The 16,117-nt window shown below is 44.1% G+C and overlaps 1 protein-coding gene and 1 non-coding gene across 2 annotated transcripts in view; one reads left to right on the top strand and one right to left on the bottom strand.

Annotated features, from left to right (window-relative positions):
• The window catches only part of LOC138510512 (sulfotransferase 6B1-like), a 205,988-nt gene that overhangs the window by 150,796 nt on the left and 39,075 nt on the right, over positions 1–16,117 (bottom strand). The window lies entirely within an intron of this gene.
• LOC138512819 (U5 spliceosomal RNA) lies at positions 8,861–8,975 on the top strand. The gene has a single exon (XR_011281533.1). It is a non-coding gene; the product is annotated as a U5 spliceosomal RNA (small nuclear RNA).

Here is a 16,117-nt window from a genome sequence, read left to right as displayed (position 1 = left end):
GGTTCCATAGGTTAATATTGCTGCATAAATATGGCGAAATGTTTGTATGACGATATTTTTGCGGGTATAGTAACACATGGAAACCTCTTTTCCTCCTTGTCAGTATAGGGCTTACTGTGCTGCATTCCTTGTGCCGTTACACCACATCCCATGGCAGGTAGACAATGGCATGCTACCCTCAGTACCATTCTTAACTTTTCAAAGACATGTGCAGCACTTTATGACTGTCACCCCAGTGGCCTGGGGCATAAGGGGAAGTGCCAGTGTGGACCAATATGCTCTTACCCTTGCTCCGAAGTTGGGAGCACACACACAGCACAGCTGTACAGTCCAGAATTACTGTAAGTGGGCTGCCGGCACAGCAGAGTGCTACCCTGTAGTACTAATGGGCATGGGCAGCCGCTTTCCCAGTCGTTTCTTGGGTCTGCCATGGAGCACTGCCAACCCCTCTTCCATGAGAACTCTGCTAACAGGAGCAAATGTTCTGTCCCTGCAGGAGCCCCAGGATCTCTGCAGGAAGCCACCTCCTCCACGCTCCGACGTGGAGCACATCACAATTTTCTGCCTCTTTCCCTGGATCTCTATTCTGCAGCAGGGCCTCTGTTCATAGCACTTAACTGATTTTGCTGCCAGAGGCCCGGGATCTCTTACTGGGCTCTTCTTGATTTACTTTTACTGCCACAGCAGTGCATTCGTTGAGCGCTTTCCTTGTTCATGTTGCTCCCCGACAGAGCACGTTGACAGCCACCAACGGCTGGCCTGGGATTTTGCTGAGGGCCATGTGTTTTCACTTTTGCTTCTTTTCTTCACCGCTTATGGGCTCAGGGGTCTGGAGAGGGCTATGAACATTCTCTTGTGCACGCTCCGACCTGGAGCACTTTAAAGGAATAGTGCCATCAAAAATATTATTGGCTCAAAAGATGGGCCATAATCAAAAATATATATAAAAAAACATTCATTAAGAAAGTTCCTATGTGAACCTTGGAGCAAATGAGGCTCAAAGTCACAGATTTAAAGCACTAGGAGGCATCCATTTTGTGAAATGCATGAGCCTCCTGTGCTTGTGTTAATTTCTGCCCTTGCAGCACTAATGAAGCAAAAGCCAGCCAGCTGTAATAAACAAAAGCTAGCAGCAGGTGGCTTTGGCTTCATTATTGCCAGAGAGCAGAGATTAACACAGCTGCTAAGTGCTTTAAAGGTCCTTCTTTTTTAAAAGCACTGCAAAATAAATGCTGCGGTTTTCTTTCTAATTTAGAAAGAAAACCGCAGCATTTATAACATTGTATTTGTTTTACAAACCTTTACAAAATTCTTTTAAAAACATAACAAACAAGACAATAATATCTCATATAATTCACATACATCATAACAAGCACCCTCCTTTACATCCAAACCCAGACAACATCTCTACATAGATTATTCTTAAGAATCTAAAACTATTGATTATACATCAACATAGCAGACCACCGCTAGTATTACTAGACCGGTTTAGACATCAACATCACATATTAAAAGTCCAGGGTTCACTACTTGGATCTTGACAGAGGTAAAAAACACTCAATTCATTTAATTTAATTTCATATCCCAATTGCACACAAAAACATATACATAGGGCTACAACTTTGAAAAGCACTACCCAAGCTGGTACAGAAATTAGTACAAACACAATTTTCCTCTAGTGAAGCCATCTTGATAAGTAGTTCATGGTTCATCACTTTCAGTTAGTAGCTTTTCTGACAATTTTTTTTTCAATAATTGTTAAGAAATTTGTTAAACCAATAATGAGGCTTTGATTCATCCCTACCATGCATCTTTGCCAGAGGGCCTCTCTGCTTAGGGTAGATACTGTGTACAGATATTTACCAAGTATGTGGATTCTAATAGATTCAAAATACACACAGTAAACTGTCAGATGTTTCAATGTTTCCAACATGGTATTATCATTGCAGAATCTACATTGACCATTATTAGGTGAATTATTATAGGATTTCCATGACATCAGTCGCTCATTTGTAAGTAACTGATTCAAGCGAAATCTCAAATACGTCTTCCTGGCCCGTTCGCAAGGAAAAATAGCCTGATACATAGGCCGATGTCCCCACTGCCATGTAAATTTTGCGTATTCACCAAAAGTATGATATTCATTAATTTTATCAATCAATAAACACCAATGATATCTGAAGTATTTAAGTTTGCATGAGGGCAAGCACAGTACCAACTCATCCCGAGAGATCATGGCACTAAATAGCAACTCCTCCATCTTGTTCTTGTATTTTAGAAATGATGGAGGGTGTCCTTTCTTTATCATAGATTCTAGATCTTCATAGAGTGAATCTTTAGGGGGCACTAGCATTTTACCATAGTGCCTGAGAAGTCGCCAGTGCCATTTCACTGATAATGGTAGTAAACCCATCTCAGGACACACAATAACATTTGGGATCGAATGAGCCAGACCCAAAACAGTTTTCCACATTTTACCTTGGATCACGTCAAGAATTGGTTCCACATCAAGCAAACATATATCTAGAGCATACAATAGTATTGGTTCAATCTTTTGATTATAAAATTTCATTATAGGGATCATAGAGTATTTCCCCAGACGATGATGAATCATTTTCATCTGTATAGTTAACATTTTTGCCTTATCGGCCAGAAATATCTTTCATCCTTCCAAAGAGTACGAACTAGCAAGTTGGTAGCCTAAATAGCGGATGGCAGTGGATTTAGGAATAGCAATCCCATTCAGTCCCCATTCAAATTTAACAATTTTTTTCCGACCTTCAATAAACGTTATTATGAAGGATTTTTTAAGATTGATCTCAAGATTATGTTTGCTAGCGAAGGAATGAAACAGGGCCAATTTTGACTGTAACCCAAAGGGGGTCCTATCAAAAAATAACAAATCATCTGCAAAACTCAACCAATTTAGCACAGTTGCCCCCAGTTTCACTGGAAAAATGATGGCATCCCTCCATTGCTCGTCCAAGTCTAATAGATATAAATTAAAGAGGACTGCAGCAAGGTTACATCCCTGTTTCAGTCTGATCTCAGTGGGAATTATATCGGTGAATGCCCCATTGCTAGTCAACCGAATTCGATAAGTGGTTTGTTTATGAAGGGCAGCAATGATAGACACCAGCTGCTCAGGAAATCCAAATTTGGTCAATTTTGTCCATAAAGTGTGTCTAATTACCGAATCAAATGCAGCAGTGAGATCCAGTGACGCCATGTATACCGGTCCTGCCTTATAAGATCTAGTTTGTTGGTATACATGAGCAATGAGTGTCGCATTAAGTTGACAACCCATTTGGCGTCGGAAGCCAGTCTGATATTTCGAGAGACGATTGAACTTTATGATATGCTGATTAGTCTGTTGGAGTAGCAGACTAGTAAAGATCTTTGCTGCAGCATCCATCAAAGCTATCGGCCTATAATTGGCCGGATCATTCAATTGGCCCTTTTTGTAGATAGGTATGATATTAGCCATACACCACGACTTAGGAATGTAGCCCAAACAGTAAATTGCATCAAATTTTATTTTGAGCATTCTTGCCCACAAGTCCGGGTTAAGTTTAATAAGACACGGTGGAATCCCATCCGGACCTGGGGCTCTAGATCCTTTTGTTTTCTTAATGATTATGGTTATGTCTTCTATCGACCATGGGCAGCCACACCGGGTAGGCCTAAAGATTAAAATATCCCTATGGCCGCAGAAAGCCGAAGGTTTAGTATATTTAGCCTTAATGTACGCCATCCAGACAACTGCCGATATTGTCGCTTCTCCATTTGACTCAGTATTGGCAAACAGGGATCGCATGGTAACCCACACCTGTCTAGTATTGTTCTTTAATAATAAAGTAATTAGATGTTGATTATCCTTATTTCTCAATTCATACCTCATTAGTTTTAGGTGTCTTTTGTAGGTCGTGTTAATATGGGCTTTGCTTTCATTAAAAACATCGTTTGGAACATTAGATTTAGTAAGCTGTCTAAGCAGTGTACGTTTATCTTTCCTTACAGCGACTACTTTTAAATTATAGTGATGATGGTGCGTAATTATAGGCTTAGTAGCCTTATATTTCATCAAACAAGCGATATGAAATGCAACTCTAATGGAATTCTGGATCTCAACAATGACCCCCGAGATACCACCAGAGACACAACTCCTGTTGATCAAGATATCATTTTCAATTTTGGCGGTAACTTCATTACACGTGCTAGAAGTTCACTTAATTGTGGCTCCTGCGCGATCAAATTCAATTGCAGTAAACATGGGAATATTATCAAAAAATGTCACATTTAATCTAAGGTTAGAGTTCAAGGATAAATGATCTCCCTTCCCAACATTACAAATCGCTATAGGGTCCATTAATTCTAAGAGCCTAGTAGACACAAAAATATAATCAATAAGTGACGCACAGGTACCTCTTGCCCAGGTATAATGGGCGCTCCCTGGTAGGAACGGGACACATTGAATGTCCCATTGGAGAAAGAATTCCAACCACCTTAAACCATTAGCCTGGGATTTTTTTTTTACATCATGTATAGCCTCTTTCCCATTCTTATCTATGACTACACAGGTGGAATTGAAGTCACCTCCAATGATTACATTCAGGGTTAGGTTCTGAATCACAGCCTGTTCGAAAATATGGTTCAGACGATTAGTGACTGTTTCAAAAGAAACTGCGACCTCATTCCAATATAAGTCAACAATCAGAATCTCTTGACCCACGATATCTTTGTATACAATTCCCACCACCAGTAAAGCTTCATCAGCCCACACAATAGAGGATTCTAGTTTTAACTGCTTATCAATCAATATTGCAAGGCCTCCAGCAGGACGGCCTTGATCACCTCTTCTAGCAGGCTGTAGATAAGCATCGAACCCTTCTAGGACCAAGTTACCCATGCACATAGTTTCCTGTATCAGACAAATCCCAGGGCGACTGTCACTATCTAATGTCTCATTCCATGACCTTAAATTAGCACTTCCGCATGAGTTCCACGAGAAAATCCCAATCCCCAAATTTTCATCCTATTTGCTTCCTAATTTAGGATGCGGGGCAGGTGCAGTCAAAGCCCCCATACTCATTATACCCGTAAGGGATGATGCTAGGTTCATAAATTGTTTCAGCACCTCCTCATTGATCAGTGGTAGGGAGCCCACTGCATTAGCTATTTGCGGGGAATCCGGAACAGTCGTAATGAAAATTTCAGCAAGTTCACTGGTATTAAAGAGACAAGGATGTAATCCCAGTAATTCCAGGTCTTCACGCTGAGCCCAAATCAGTTTTAAGATGATGTGTGACTGATAGCCACATATCATCCGCGTGGGATTATTGTGAGCCAAACGAACCCAATCTATATCATTACTTCTAATCGTACGTAGTGCTGGGATTTCTTGAAAGGCTTTAAGCAACGCCGAGCGATTTAAGCTCGTTTTGGAAGAGTTTATTTGTTTGCTTTCCCATCCCATAATAGAAGGCATCTCAGGGGTTAGAAACATTCCGTCTTTTGTTGCCACTTGATCGTTAGAGCAGGATTCAGCGTAGAACTCATCACTCTGAATCAATGATTCTAATTTTGACCTATTGAGGTCCCTATTTATACTTTGCTTTCCTTGCAAAGCACCCAACTCTTCAAGTTCGTCCCCCTCATCAGTTGCTGCCCTAAATACAGGAGCTTTGTTAGCACTATACGAAGGTCCCGCTGTAGGGGGGGGTTGATTCATCACTGGCCGATCCAAGTCCGCCTGTCCTTTACTATTTATCTTAGATTTATTTATAGTAAGTTTATTCGCAACTGTTATTTTCGTGCTTTTATTCACAGCTGCAACCTTGATTTTATTGGAGACCTTCTTTATATATAAGGCAGGAAAGAACTTTGTCAAGTCCGTTTGTTTTTGTTTGGGCGAACAACCCTGCTCTCCCGCAGCAGTCTCCCCCAAATCTCTTCCTGTGTTGTGTTTATTCGGCAATTGCTGTGGATCGCCAGGACTATGTGTAGTGTCAATGCTCAATACTGCCCTTGACTCTTTATTCAGTTGCGACAAGTTCTTTGGATCGACCTTCAATGAATCCAGAGTAACTTTAAGAGTCATTTTCTGGTTCTTTGTTTTTAGGTTTTTTGCTTGATTTATTTTACGTTTTGTAGCTCTCAGGAGCATTTTTTTCTGTTTCCTTGACAGGACAGGTTCATATACCTGTGCCTCAATCGTCGGCGTTCTCAATTCCTGCTGACCTAACTGAGCCTCATCTTCTAAATCAATCAAATTGGTTAGAGTTGAGGGACTATCTAAAAGTTCCTCTTTTGGTAGGTTAGGTGTCGAAGGAATCGGAACAGCAATCACATCATCATTAATCATCTGAACGTCCAAAAGTTGTTCACTACTATCGCCCCTTGTTATACTGGCTATTATTTGTTGTATGGCCTCTGCATTGGCCGATACCAGCTCAGTTAGATGTTTTATTTCTGCTGCTACAGGCAAATCATTTTTGGTAGTAACACCAGCCGTAACCGCAGCAAAAGTAGTTGTCGCCATGAATCCCAATCGTGGGTCAGCGGGTGTTTGGGAGGCTTTATTGTTCAGTGAGGAGCTCACTCTTTGTTTCCCTTTAGAGAGAGCCGTTACCTTATCACACGTGAACAATAACCCCTCTATTCTGTTGACCTTTGTAAGAAGGTCAGTTAACAAACTGTGTGAATATCCAAGTTGGACATGCGTCTGATCATGTCCTTTATCTAGAAGATTCAGGATTGTAGACAATACCGGAAACTCAGCTCCAATATCAGAGGACTCAATTAAGTTACGTTCTGCCTCGGCTTCTAGGGCCGACAAGGTAATTTGTGGTTCAACAGGGCAGGGTACCAAAGCCGGAAGAAATTCCGACATCCTAGGAGTCCCTTCAGAGGGGATTTTTATTTCTGAAGGAGAACTGGTCCCTAACTTTTTAAGTTCCTTATTCCCCTCATTGTTACCAATTTGGTCGTCAAAAAAGGTATCCACCTGGTCCTTCAAGCTCGGTTCTAGATCAGCATCAATATGGACATGTACATCTTCCATACAGTACTTATTGGCTTTAATTGGGGTGGAGGGCCCTCTAGAGAACCGCATCCTTCTGTCCAACAATGCCTCAATTGCAGGTGCAATAATTGAAACATCAGAGAATCAAGGTTTAGTGGTGGAAATACCCATTTTTGCTAATAAATCACCCTTCGGATAATCTCCTGAGGTTTCACTCAGAACGCCATTATCGGAGTCATGATTCATTGCTTTGAGGTTATAGGTCATTAGTGCGGTATCAGACTTATTCTCGGGCATGGTTTCCACTAAGATGTCAGGCTGTATTATTTTACCAGTCAAATCGCCAAGGGTTTCTACACATGCCGACGTTCCCACCTTGTTAGATGCGTTGTTCTCCTCACTCTCAGAGTCTACCATTGCCTCATTATCTGCATGTATTAACATAGTATCAACCATATCATTGCTCATCTTACTATGGATTTGTCGCCCACTACGGAGACCATTCACCATATTAACTCGAGTAGAAGGAGCTGATTACCCAGTGCTCAAATAATCCAAAGAGCGCCTTGGTTTTACAATTATTGCAGTCAACCTACCTTACCCCCCCAGCAGCCAGCGCACTGCACACTGAACAGTAAACAGTACTTCCTCTGTACTTCGCGCAAGTGCGCTGCCTGCTGGGTAAATGTAGGAGGCTTCCAAGCGGTGTGGGCGTCACAAGGGCGGAGCCCAGCCAAAGTAGTCCTTCCAAAGAAAGGGACAGAAAAAAACAGGCAATCAATATACTAGCTTATTCATCCACCCACATACAACGTTAGTGCACTTCTCGCGTGCACGATAAAAATCACAAGATGAATATTAGGCTAAACACCCTATGAACACTCAGTGCACAGTGTACTCGCGTGGCGCTAGAGTACTAGGCATGCTCGTTATGCATACTGGAGATTGAACAGTCACCTTCTTCCAGTGCCACTAGATCAGGCAGTCCAAGGTGTTCGGGAAAAAGACTTCCTCCTGCTGTCGAGCGAGGCAATTCACGAACGTCCGTGCAGGCAAAACAAATGCTTGATGTTAATCCCAGGCAATTTCCACAGAGCACGGCACGCCAATAAACAGTACTTCCTCTGTACTTCCCACGGTGCGCGCGCGCCGCCTGCTGGGTAAATGTAGGAGGCTTCCAAGCGGTGTGGGCGTCACAAGGGCAGAGCCCAGCCAAAGTAGTCCTTCTTCCAGTGCCACTAGGTCAGGCAGTCCAAGGTGTTCGGGTAAAAGACTTCCTCCTGCTGTCGAGCGAGGCAATTCACAAACGTCCGTCCGTGTCTTCAGCTTTGAGTCTCCAGGGCTCCCCCGACCCAGGGGAGCCCAGGAGACTCAAAGCTGAAGCCACAGGAAGCCTAAATACAACGTTGTATTTAAAAATGCTGCGGTTTTCTTTCTACATTTCCCAGAGCCAGAGAAACGTAGAAAGAAAACCGCAGCATTTAGAAATACAACAACATTGTATTTCTGACTGTGGCTGCTTTCGCTTGGAGTCTCCTGGACTCCCCGGTCCTGGGGGAGCCCAGGAGACTCAAAGCGAAAGCCGCCGCAGTCAGAAATACAACGTTTTTGTATTTGTAAATGATGCGGTATTTGTAGAAAGAAAACTGCAGCATTTATAAATACAACAAATCAAAGCGAAAGCCGCCGCAGTCAGAAATACGACGTTGTTGTATTTATAATTGCTGCGCCTTTGCTTTTTGCCTTTCATTTGACGTTTTCTGTGCTTCCCTGGGCTTGGGGAGCACTGAAAATGTAAAATGAAAGTGAAGGCAGCCCACATATACACACACACACACACTTTTGTTTCTCTTCAAACCAAATAAATCTTTTGCCTTTTACTAAGGATTTCCGTGGAGAGGAACATTAAAGAGTTTCACTCCATTTCTTTAAGCCCTGCCATGTGCAAGGTACAAAAAAAAAGAACAAAAAAAGAATCAGAACATATGCTGCCATCTCTATTTTAGTCACTGACACTGCCAAATGTCTGGACTGGACAGAGGGATGCCTTTGTGTATAGCACCTGGTTACAGTCTGTTAGGGAGAATTCTCTCTTTAGGCTGAATTTCCTAACCTACTGACTCCCCCAGCAGCTTTGCTGGATTTCTGGAGTTTGTTTTTTTCTCCTGCCAAGAGTGAGACTCTTTTTCTCCCACTCTTGGACATGATTGATGGTGTTCCTTTGGCTGCTAATGTGTTTTATGGGCTATGGGGTCCTTTACTCCATAGGGTCTCATGTGTTTTTACTATGTGTGTTACACAGCACCCTCCGTGCAGTGACACAGGGGTGTCATAGTGACACCCCACCATAGACTCCATACCCTGGGACTGACTACTGTCTCTCAGGGCATGTAAAGTCACCATTGGCTTTACTAGTCCCAAAATATTAACAGAAACTGGTACAAACCATCATATTGTGGACATACTGGTCGGGGCAATTCGATTGCCCCGGGGTTTGTTAGTCGAGGGGGCACGTCTCCTTCCCACCTGATCGAGTTTTGGCTGGTGACAGTGGATACTACTTTTTATATTGGACCGCAAATATATCCCTATGGGATTTTCCCATTGTTCGAGGCTACCAACTTTAATTATTTAATTCTCATAGCCTCGAACATACCGCCGGTTTATTTATTTAATATTAATTCGCCGGTTGGTATTTTTTCCCAGGACTCGATTCTAAAATGGCGTTTGTGTTCTCTTCTGTGACTCCAACCCAAGTCGAGCCCTTTGTTCCACTTTTGGCGGGCTTCTCCACAGAATCCTCCAAAAGTGGTGCCACTCTATCTGGGTACCACGGGGGGTGTGGGAGGGGGTTTAGGCACCCTGGACTGAGTTACCTTGGTAACTCAAGTCGCACTCTTGTGTGATTGGGCCAAGTGGTGAGCCGGCCGGCTCACCACTTAGCATGTTTGTTTGACAGCTAGGCTGAGTGAATCGGGGTGTGCTGCATAAAAGCAGGGCTTTGGGGACTGGAACTTCAGAAGTCGCCACAGGACCTGAGAATCCGATGAGGGAGAAGCTGATCCGACCTACCACGACAACACCACCGGTGGAGCCCTGCGGAACCGACTCACCACTTCCCGACGACAGAGAAGATCTCCAGGCTGGAGAGGCTTCTTCCCCTGACTGGTGGGCACACCCAGTTTACCTTCTTTTTTACGCATCCCAGGACGTCTTGTGGTTGAATTGCCCGTGCCAAGCACCCCGGCAACCGGATAGCCACTTACCACTGGACCGCGAATAAAAGGACCGCTCCTTTTACCTGAGAACTCTGCAGCTGGTTTCTTCCCTGGCAGTGCAACGGACTCCTGTCTTCCTCCCTGACGAGAGCCTCTCTCCCCCCGGATGAAGCACCGACTTGCATCCGCTGCCAGGAACAACTGCCCCCGCTGGAGTGTTCTCACCACTTTAAGGTACCTTGTCCGCCATGCCTCCCTTTCTAAAGATTGCTACAAGGTAATAATAATCCCTTAACCTTCTGGACTGGGCTGGCCGCCTTGACCATCTAACTGGTCCCATTCTTTGGTCCAACTCTTTCTGAACCTTTGCAAGACTCTTGTGCACTTCAACCATGTGACCTTGGACACATTTCGTTCTGATCCTCTTAAAGTGGATCCGGCCTTCTGAACTCTAACTTCACGGTTTTACTTTGCCTTCCTCTCTTGTTGTGTTCTTGTGAAAGTGTTGGGATCCGTTTCAAATTATACTCTGCTTTTCTCTCCCTTTTTAACACGACTTATTAGAATGCCATCTGCATTAAGCGCTCACCGCTGTCTGAAAATAAGTGGGGCTTTACTTAAGACTTGTCTAATATTCTTTTAAGGGAGTGTATATCTTTTAGTGACCGTGTTTTTGAACTGCTTAACATTAGTGCCTGTGTGTTTTACTAGATGTGGTTTTAAATAAATAATTATATCTCTTTTACACCAAGCTCTGGTCAGAGTTTACTTGTTCTACTGTGTTCTCTTGACCTATTGTGAATACTCTGTATACTGCCTAACTCTTCTTGAGGGAAGTCTGACTGCTCAGCCACAGCTACCAAGTGAATCTGTGTGGTACAGACTGCTACCAAGTGGGTTTACTGCCAAACACCTGTAGTCCTAAATCTTTTGCAGTGGTCCCAGAGGGAACTGCACAGGTTTCTGCCTAACACGGTCTTCCATTGAGGGGCAGCACTGGGATCCTAAGACTACATCTCCGTCCTGCATGCTTTATTTTTCTTTTCCTTTATTTGCATAATTGGATCTTTCGTTGCAAGCTTCACTAGCACACGTATTGCGGGCGCTGCCATCTATTTTATTTTTCCCTTTTTTGAAACATCGAAAAAAAATCTATTTAGGAGCTTCCGGTGTTATCTTGACAGACACCATCTTCACTTCCCATTTGCCCTCACCCTTCAAGTTTGCTGGAGCTTACGCTGTGTTGGCGGCAGTATGTGTGGGATCATGCAGCAGCCAATAGGGTACCCTTGGTCGCTCTGGCAGCTGTCCTTGCCGTTCCTGGGCAGCAGTTGATCATTTCTGAAATGAGGTGATGTGCGAACGCAAAGGTGCTTTATAAACACCGGCATCAGCCTTGGCGAGGACAAATGGCACTCCCCTGCTGATCGGGCCGGGGGTCTTACTAGGGCATCCTTCTGCTTTGACGTCAGCGCAGATTGCATTTCCCCTCAGGCAGGAGACACACTTCGTCACCTCGCAACCGCTTGAAACGCTTTGCGTTTTCGCCGCTGAGCGGCGCAGGACCTGGTCAGAGCAGCAGGTCTTTCTTTTACGCTGCTACCAGCGGGGCTCCGCCTCTGTGATCTCCGACACAGGGGTGTAGCGTTTTATTTCTGTCAACGCCAGCACCCCATGCATGGGCGTAATTATAGGAGGCTATAAGTCCCACCCAACTTTTGTGGCATGCCAAATTGTCCGCCCCCATCTTTTGGCTGGGGCAGGGCGGGGGGGGGGGGGGGACATTGCAGCCTCTGCATCAATTAGATAATTGGACAGTGCAAGCCTGGCTGTCCATTACATAAAGCGGGCGACAGGGATACCCTGCGCGACTCAGTTGCTCACCCTGGCTGGTGGCCTGAATCAAAGTCAGCAGCCACTGCCAGGGTTCTGGACTGCGTGGAATCAATAGTATTCATCGATAGTAGTCATATGTTTGCATTTAGTGTGTTAAGGTTGGCGGGGAATGCCTTTGTCCAAAGATGCAAAAAGTTACCATTTCACATTATCTTTTGTCAGAGCACCCATAGAGGAGATTCCCAGCCACGCCTCCTGGCCACGTAGCACAGCAGCTACATCTCCTGCATACAGCTTTGCGGCATTGACCATCAGCAAACCAGAGTTGTGTGCCAGTAACACGGCTGAGAGTGAACACAGGTAAGCATTTAGTGACCACTGGCCCTCTCCGACTGAAATTCCGAGCTGTGACATGCTACAGGACACGCCCCTGATTTGGACTTAACTTGGATAAAAACAAAACTTGTGTGGCAATGCTCATTCATCTCACGTGCTCGTACTTTTCCCACAGACACGAGGCAATTATAAGCCTCTGCAACTGACATGGACAGGCGAGAAGAAATTTGGAATGCTGCATTTTTCCACTTACCAGCCCCAGAATATCCATGTTTGAATTATGAGGTATGTGCAATTTGTAGCGTTTCATAAGTAGTGTACACTTTATTCGCTTAAAGAATGTGTGCTTTAGTAGTAAACTACAGATATGACTACATGGCCAGAGGATCTGATTACCATGCATTAAGAGGGAGATCCCTTTCCTCTTCCTTTTCCCTTGCCAGCTAATAATTATGGCACACCCGGTGTCTTTTGATTATGACACAACCATTGCTTGGATAAAATGAACATGGCTGCACCTTTCTAAATATGTTCTAGTACACTTGTACAGTGGGAGGGGTTGACCAATTGCTTTCCCCCTTCTCCCTATAGGGGACGGAGGTGTTCACCCAATCCGGAACTCCAGATTTTTTACAGACAAATGCCGACATGTGAATCACCAGGTCCTGAAGCAGAGGACACCAGTACCATTAGTCATCGAAAACGGTCGACCCATTGTGATTATGATGATATCCTTGAAGTTGTGTTAGGATACGCTTGTTACATTTTGCTTACACATGTTTATGCAGACAGGGTTCTGTGAGCGTAATTTGATTTCTATCTCGCACGTGGGATGTTTCAATTTTAAGTATCCAGGAGTGACATATAGAAGCACCTCGAGTCTGCTACGTAGTTGGTTAATAAAGCTGCATGAAACTCCCCTAGGCAGCAAGCATCTTGAGAACATGTATCTGACTGGATTAAATTAGTATACTTGTCTGAGATCCCCCGCTTTTGGATTTTTTAATTTTTTAGAACTCATTCAATGTGTCATTGGTTATTAGGGACAGTTTTCCTCTCTATCCCTTTTAGAAAGGCGGCGCACCACCGGCAACCTAGGGAGAGCCTCTGCTGACAGGGTCAGGGTGTTCTTCTTATCGAGCGACAGCTTGAGTGGTCTTGATGCATTTGCTTGCACGATAATGACAATGTATGTTTAAGATAGTGCTCCACAGTCCGTTTTGATGTGTTAAAAAAAGCTACGGGATATAACGACAGGAATGCAATTGTTTTCCCACCTAGACTTCTTATTGACTACCCCGTTTGTTGTGCAGGAGCTGCTGTGGAGCCATGCCGCTCAAAAAAGTGGAAGAAGAAGGTTGTCAGCGAAAGAAGAGGCTGCAGGAATGTCAGATGCCAACCGAGAACTCCTTGTGCCGTGCCTCATGCAACTAAACATTAAAGCAAACAAAGTATTGAAAAGTGACAGCCGCATGAATATGAACATTAAGCAAACAAAGTATTGAAGAGTGATAACGCCAAAGGGAATTTTGTTAAGTGGAAAAAACGAAAAGAAGTTAAAGACTTACCGTTCAACTAATGCACGTGATATATACATAAGTAAAGCCCAGGCAGGATAGTATACCAGGCAGATTCAGTATTAGACACTGCAAAGTCAGGAAGACATCACAGTTGGAAGTGTATGCAAGGCCAAATGAGAACATCCCTGACAGAAGGGTAAATCAGACAAGGTAAAGCCGCAAGTGTGTTTGTGAGAAGTCCTGGCAGGAAAGTATATCAGGCAACTATAAGTGTGTTACAGAAAACGCTGACAGGAGAGTATACCAGGCAGTCTGCAAGAAGACCCTGGCAAAAGAATATACCAGGCAGTTATAAGCGTGAATAAGAAAGCCCTGGTAGGGAAACACACCAGGCAAGGACAAAGAGAACAATACATAAGAAATACATCACCACAACAGGGGTCCTGAGAAGGATACATCAGGATGAGCCAAAGGCTGTGTAAAACCAGAGAGAAGAAAGAACACCTGGCAGGGGAGTACACCAGGTATCCTGGCAAGATAAAAGATACATAACCAAGTTGTGTGAATATCAGTTGTCTTGTGAAGGAAGAGAAACGTGAGGAATTTATATCTTTTCAATCTACAACAAAGGGAAGACAGAAATCCAGGAGAAGGGAGTTACCCACTGGAACAAGGAACTCTATCCTTCTGAAACTTTTGCATTGGAGTTGTGCATCTTTCTTTTTAACATTTGTCAATCAAATTGTTTGGAATATCAGTTTTGTATTGTGAAGGAAAAGAAACTCAAGGAACTGATACCTTTTGAATATAAAAAGGGAAGACAAATACCCTCTGGAACAAAGAACTCTATCCCTCTGGAACTTTTTTGTTGGAGTTGTGCATTTTTTCTTTTGAACATTTTCCAATTACTGAAAGCCAAAGACATTAGGGCCTGAATAGTACCTTGGACACAGGAGGGTTTTTGCTTTGGACATTCTGACATCGACAGACCTTTAGTTTTAGGTAGGGAAACACCTTTAACACAGGGACACAGCAGCATTTTTCCAACCCCTTTTAATTTAATAAAAGTCTTTGACCAAATGATACCAGTCTGTCACATTCCTGGATCCCCACAGTGGCCCAGCTTCAAGCTAAGGCACTTGTCAAAGCAGGCAATTAAAATCTTGATCATTTTACAGCTTCCATGGCTGCAATTCATCAGATGTTTGGTCAGGCGGATCAGGAATTACCGGCTGAGGAGGCACCATCTGACTTTCAACTATGAACCATTGATGCCCGGTCTTACATTTACAAGATATAATCTGCCGAGGCTTGCTTGTTGGAAAAGAGTATTTTTTCTGCAGAGGATTGAAATATGGAATCAATGATTGTGATGCTGGAAATACATTGGAGGGACAGGGCCTGCATATCCTTGTCCTTTATTGCTTTATCGTGTATGTTCTGACTTGTTTTCCACACAGGAATTCACGTGGGACTCCTGGCGGTGCAGCCCTTCCTCTGTTTGGTTTGGTGAACAGACCCTTGGGATACCCTTATGGCACCCACGGGTGGGAGTACCTGCCATTGGAATCAGTTGATTCCTGATAGGAAACAAAATGGCCCCTGTGGCCTCTTGCTTTCTATTGCCTGTTACCTTGTATTCCCCGAAGTCCTGGGAAGCCCTGACTCTATCCCTTCCCCTTGACTGGCTGTTGGGTGGAAGTTCCATATATGGTATTGTGGGGAAGTCCAGGCCAGACTGGCTGGAGTCTTCCCAATGACCGTATGTTGTGGGTACACCCGTGGGGTGGGACCTGGGTGAATGGAGTGTGTGACGAATGCGCATTCTGTGTTGTGGGCATCTAGTATCTTGTGGTTGACACAATGACTGAGACAGCCCTGCCTGAAACTTGTATGAATGCAGTGTGTAGTGCTGAATGGCTGGGTACTTGTCCGAATCCACATCCCATGGTGTGAGTGTCTGGATGGAGAAGAATGGCCTGAATGCACTGCAAGTCTGATTGGCTGCCTGACTGCCCGAATGCCCTTCTGAATGATTGGTTGCCCGAGTGTGACCCAGCAGAGTGAATGGGAGATCAACAGTATATCTGGCGGCCTCTCACTGCTAGAAATCATTCAGAAGCTGAAGTCGAAACGGATGCATAACTTTGAAGCCCACTGGAAGAAGAAGAACTGCTGCTGCT

The sequence above is a fragment of the Ambystoma mexicanum genome, chromosome 6p, assembly GCF_040938575.1.
Source record: "Ambystoma mexicanum isolate Mex_15411 chromosome 6p, UKY_AmexF1_1, whole genome shotgun sequence".
Classification (NCBI taxonomy): domain Eukaryota; kingdom Metazoa; phylum Chordata; class Amphibia; order Caudata; family Ambystomatidae; genus Ambystoma; species Ambystoma mexicanum.
The sequence above is the reverse complement of the archived record's forward strand: the minus strand, read 5'-3'. Positions and strand labels throughout refer to the sequence as shown.